The sequence below is a fragment of the Gavialis gangeticus genome, unplaced genomic scaffold (genome assembly GCF_001723915.1).
Source record: "Gavialis gangeticus isolate Ggan-Ray unplaced genomic scaffold, GavGan_comp1, whole genome shotgun sequence".
NCBI lineage: Eukaryota > Metazoa > Chordata > Crocodylia > Gavialidae > Gavialis > Gavialis gangeticus.
Window position 1 is genome coordinate 67,975,828 of NW_017728992.1, and position 6,292 is coordinate 67,982,119.

Genomic DNA, 6,292 nt, shown 5'->3' on the forward strand with positions numbered 1-6,292 from the left:
CAGCACCGCCGCCCCCAGCGGCACCTTCCACTCCAGCAGCCGCAGCGGCCGCGGGCCCGGCACGCGGATCTCCGTCACCGCCGGCTCCGCCATGGCCCGCCTGTCCGCCCGCCGCCTGGGGGGGTCGCTATGGCAACACTCGCGCCGCCGGCTCCAGACCGGGGTTCGCGCGCTCAACTGCCACCGCCGGGGGGGGTGGGGGGTGGGAACAGGGCTCAACAGTCACGAGCAGCCGCCGCCACCGCCTGAGCGTGAGGTCACGGCGCTATTGCGCAGGCGCAGCGCCCGGCCACGCTTAAAAGGGACAGTAACGCGGAACGTAAGTCAAGGGGCATCCACGCGCGCTGCAGAGCCGCCGTTTCCCGGCATGCAACGCTCCCGAGTGCTTTTTTTTTTTTTTTTTCCGCCCTAACTCCCCGTTTGTACATCACAAACTACCAGTCCCAGCGTGCACTGCGGCGGTGCGCACAGACTCGCGCGCAAGGGGCAGGCGCAGTGCATGCGGGGGCCTGTAGTCTCCAGGTGGGCGCCAACATTGAGTTGCCGGGCGCGGTGCATGCTGGTCACTGTAGTCTCCAGGCGGGGCGGGGTGGGGGAGCCCGGAGATGCGCGCGCACAGCGGGTGGAGGCGCAATTCCAAATGCGAGGACGAGGCCGCGTGTAGCATGGAAATAAAAGCTTTTCTCGGGCATCACACGTGTTAGCGGCCCCTTCTTCCACCCACACACCTCAACCCAAGCACGCAGGCAACTGGAGAGCGGGGCATCGTGGCCCTAGGCGCCCGTGCTCGCCTGCTGAGTGGCAAGACTGCGTTTGGTACCGTTTGTTGCTATGCAGCGGTTAGCGGAGGGAAACTGATCACAGCCCTTGTTCTCTCAGTGTTATGGGTGCAAAGGAAGCGGAGCAGGAGTTGGATATGAAGAAAACTTTGCCACTCAGAGGGTGGTGAAGTATTGGAACGGGTTATCTAGAGGAGTGGTGGTGGTGTCTCCATCCTTGGAGGTTTTTAAGTCCTGCTAGACAAAGTCCTGGCTGGGAGGATGCAGTTGGGGATGGTCCTACTTTGAGCAGGGGGTTGGACTGGATGACCCGCTAAGGGCCCTTCCAACTTTAATGTTCTGAGGAAGCCTCTCTCCCCACCCCCCCATGCCAGAAGGTAGAGGCTGTTCACTCCTCTTCACATGCCCAAGCCTGCCTTGCCAGGGATGCTTGCCCCAAAACAGCCTGCTTCTGGCCTTCTCCCAAGACCACGCAACATGTAGACACAGAATGGGGGGAAGTGGGGGATTTCAGAAGGGGACAGGACATCTGCTTTCCTGCTGCTTCTGAGGCTATGGTCTTAGGCAGGTGGTTCTCAGCCTTTGTTGACTCGCATCAGACCCTCAGTGCTGGGGAATTGTGAAGACCCTTTGCCCCTCTTTTGGCTCTATCATTATAGTCTTTCTCCAGGACACTGATCCTGGGAGTGGTTCAGTCTGTATCCCAATACTTAGCCTGAGAGAAACAGATTGTGAGGGACAGTTTCTAGGGAGTCAATGCCCAGGCCAGTGGTTATCACACCCAAGGCTCATAAAGGTGACCCTAGGAAAGAATATAGGTCCCAGGCCTTGACTCAGTTTCCCTGCTCCCTCCTTATCTGGCCTAGAGATCCTCATCTCAGAGGAATGGGTGGGAATGCAGAAATCTGAACCTGAGCTGCATGTAGCCCAGGTGTACTCAGGTATGTACTCCCTTCTCCACTTGAAGGGGATTGTTAGCAGGTGTGCTGTGGGTGGAAACTGCAGGCTGAGCACAGTTTCCCTCCATTCCCTATAGAGCCAGGCCAGGACACTGCAGCTTAACAATTTACATATTTATTAAGATCATGAACCATAAAGAGAAATATATATGTAGCCTGGGTACACCCGGGACAGTGTGCCCTGTCCTCTGATGACAGTGGTGGTGGTCAGGCAGGGTGCTGAGGAAGGGGTCAGCTACTACAGCAGCTTCCTCCCCTCTCTACAGAGTTAGGCTGAAACCAAATACTTAACTATGTACAATTTATTAGAAGAATAAATACAGACAATATAAAGCATAGAATATTTACAAGGCTTAACATAAAATACTATATATAATATTCCACAATTCACATATAACAACAAATATGAACCAAATAACTTACAACCTATACAACACAATTAACACATGGGGATAGTAACCATAATATTTCTTTAAACCTTCACAAATAACAATACCAATATACACATTGAGACATTAAAACACATAAACCCGCTTAAAGAATACACCTAGCTATATAGCCCTTAATATGACACCCTCAAAATATGGAGTGCACTCAGCACCTCCCTAAGGGGTTTCCCTGAAGCCCCCTCCCCCTTTAGGGCCCTTGGGATGTGGACACGCCCTTCCCGCAATGGAGGGCGGAGGTAGCAGACCCTTCTCACCCATGTCAGCCTCCCCTGCGGGGCCTACTTCCCCAGTAACTCACGCTTCCTCCCTGGAGAAGTCAAGGCTCGTGCCCTGGTGGCCAATCCCGCATAACCTTCTCCCCAGCAGCATCTTCGGCTCTCCTCGATGGCCTGGCGCCCTGCACTGGGCACCTAGGGCTCTCTCTCTTGCGGGAGTTAAGCCCTTGCAGGCTCCAATTCGCTGGTCTCACACCAGGGGTTCTCCCCTTTCCCGGGCCCTGCTCTGGGCACTGGGGCTCTTTTAGTTAAAAGTGGAGCCGCGCTGCAGGGCTCCAGTCACTCGGCCTAGGGCCGGGGCTAACATGAGCAGCCACAAGCTGCTTCCAAGGTGGTTCTCCATGCGCCGACCTGCGCACCAGGTAAGCCGTGAGCTGCTCCCAGGGCCAGCTCTCTGTGTGCTGATCTGCACGCAATGCGGGGCCTGAGCAGACCTGAGCTGCTTCCAGGGCCAGCTCTCCACGTGCCGATCTGCACACCAACTGCCCAGCCGCTTGCTGGGTTCACAGGCTCAAGCTGCTGCAAGCAGCTCCTAGAACCTGATCCACATGCACCAATTTGTGCACCACTGAAGCTCAAGCAGGGTCCTGAAGATGGCCGTCTCTAGGTCTCCTCTCTCCTCACCATCCCTCATCGTCTCTCCCCAGCCTGCTGAGCACACTCTCCTTTTGTACTCTTCAGGGGCTCCACCCCTGAAGTTCTCCGAACCTGGCTGGTGCAGTTCCGATTCAGGTCCAGCTGCTCCTTGGCCCCTCCCTTTGGAAAAGTGTGGGGCATTGCTTCCCTTGTACTGCCTCTGGATTGGTGGGTGGGCTCCACCAATCAAACAGCAGACCCTTGATCCTGGGACTCAACCCAAGCTCTGAAAAGGTAAGCCTGCTACATATACATATATAATATATACACGACAACATAAACTGTGGATAATATCTACACAATCCTATACCTTCATTCAGGATACAGGTAAATAACATGATAACATCCCAACCAGGGTTTCAAAAAAGGAAATACAACTTTAAACTCTATTATAGTTTCACTTACAAATATAACTTACAAGTTTACAAAATATAAGGCGCTATCTCATAAAATATGAGGTACCAGGAATATCAAATTCAAACCATTCTTTAAGGGACACCAAGGCCCAGTCTGTCCTGGAGCTGTGACTGCACTCCAGTGACAGGGAGCAGAAAATCCCCAATGCTTTCAGGCCTGCCACATCCCTGTTAAAACATCCCCCCTCCGAGAAACTCCAAAAACCCCATGGGGGCCCCTCCCTTCAGGGGTCTTCTCTTCAAAGGTTAGTATTGTGGGGGGAGGGAGGGGGCAAATCCCTCCTCCCCTGTGGGAATCCCCTGTCTCCCGGTAACTCATAGCAAAGTGTCTCCTTCTCTGACACGCTCACCACCCTTGTGGTCTCCCTGGGCCACCAGCCCACTCATAGCCCTCTGTACCATCAGGTGCACTGACAGTTGTACCTATTGCCCAGTTTCCTTGGGCTTTCCCTGGGACACTGCCCCTCAGGGCTCTGTGCACCATCACGTACACCAAGGGCTTGGCTTCTTGCTTAGCATTGGAGACCTGGGCTGCCTTGTGCAGCGCCAGGTTCTCTGATTGCTCCCAGATCCTCTGTGCAGCACTGCCTGCACCGAGTTCCTGGCCTCATGCCAGGGGTGGAAGACCCAAGCTGCCTCATGCAGCTCCTAGGGTCTGGGTCCACTCTTGGACCCTCTGTGCAGGACTATCTGCACCAGGTTTTCTGGCCTCATGCCAGGGGTCGGAGACCCAAGTCACCCAATCAGCTCCCAGGGTATCTCTCCATGCACCCCTTGTGCACCAAAAAGCCTGGCCGCTTGCCAGGGATTATGGACCTGAGCTGCCTCCAAGGTTCCCTCTAAAGTGTGAGCGTGCGTGGCCACGCACAACTAAGCGTGGCCGCGCACAGCTTTTTCAAGGCCGTGTACCAGGAGCGGAGCTGAAGGTCAGCTCCTAGGCGAGGTGGGGGTGGGAGCCTGGAGCCTGGCACAGGCTCTGCCGGCTCCGAGGAAGTGCTCCGCTCCCCCACATCAGGGCTGGGGAGCAGAGCACTCCTCCGGAGCCAGCAGAGCCCACGCCAGCCACCTGCCCCAGCCTCCATCCCTGCCTTGCCTCACCTCAGGGAGGAGCCACTGCCTGCCCCGAGTGAGGCTCTTCCAGCTCCAGGGAACTGCTCCGCTCCCCCACATGGCCTCGGGAGATGTGGTGTCAGGGACAGGGAGCAGAGCAGTGTCCTGGATCCGCCAGAGCCTCACTTGAGGCAGGCAGCAGCTCGTCCCTGAACTGAGGCAAGGCAGGGTTGGAGGCTGGGGCAGGCTCCACCAGCTCCGGGGAAGTGCTCCAGTCCCTGGCCCTGATGCGGGGGAGTGGAGCACTTCCCCGGAGCTGCCAGAGCCCCCCTAGCTCCAGCCCCTGGCCTCCAGCTCCAGCCTCTCGGCTCCGGCCCCAGCCTCTCAGCTCCAGCCTCAGCCTCTCAGCTCTGGCCCCAGCCCCGGGCCCCAGCCTCTTGGCTCCAGCCTCTGGCCCAGGGCCCCCAGGCTCTCAGCTCTAGCCTCTGGCCCCAGCTCCAGCCTCTGGCCCCCAGCCTCTCAGCTCCAGCCCCTGGCCTCCACACCCTAGCCACTGGTTCCCTTCGGTAAGTGTGCCACACTGGACCAAGGCAGTATGCTCACAGACAGAGGCGGCATGCTCATGGACTGCTACTCCTTAGAGGGAGCATTGGCTGCCTCGTGCAGCTTCCAGGGTCTTTTGCTCTGTGCACTGAGCTGTGCACCATTTGCTGTGCTGCTCAGCAGCAGGACTGGGGATGCAGCTGCTTGCTACTCCTATCCGGCAAGGGGGGGGTCTTCGGGGCTCTTGGGGAAACAGCTCCGCCCTGCTGGCCAGCTCTTGCCAACTCTTGTTGCCCATCCTCTTCTCTGTCCCTCGACAGCAGTCCCATGTGCTGGGCATGCTGCTCTTTTATTCCCTCTGGAGGTTCTGCCTCTTGATTTTGAATGGACCAATCAGGAAGAAGGGGTGTGCAGTCTTCAACCAGGTCCGGCTCTTCGCTTCGCCCCAGGGTAGGGGCAGGGCAAGCTCCTCCCTTGCCATCACCTGATTGGTGGGAATGCCCCACCAATCGCTTTAAGCCCTTTTTGAGCTGGCAGCCAGGCTGCTGTTGGCAAGCTCACCACATATATAAAACTCTCCCACACAGAGTCCTTGCCACCTAGTGGTTTGTATGTTCACATATTCTCTGTTATGTGTAGGTGCTCTTGGTCATGTTGCCCAATTGCTAATACCTCAATAAACCAGTGTATAGTTTGGAGGAACGTACTTTGGCTTCCTTTGTACTTCTCCAAATAAAATAAAAGCCCCAGAATCATGTAAAAACATCAGAAAATGTTGGCTCTTAGTTTTCATCATTTTTTTTTGACTACGGAAAAATAATAGAGCTGGTCTTCTGAGTTACAAAGAACTCTGAAAGGCCAGAGCAGGGCAGAACAGTTTTCACACAGTGGATTCCTATTTTAAATCTCTGGTTTATCTTGTGACTCTTGTTTGTATACCTAAGGGGGCTAGTACCCTGTGGCACCCCTAAAAGGAACTCGCAGCACCCTGGTTGAGTAGAGAAGTCTGATCTAGACTTACCTGGTTCTGCCTACATACGTTCTGGCAATAGAGAGCTGCTGCCACTACAAACAAAGCATGTGACCTTTTGTGTGTTTCTGGCAGCTCCAGGTGACCTGACTCAGCAGCTGTGCTTTGTTGGGATATAGCAGTGCACCTAGGAAGGCACCAACTGCTTTTGGGAC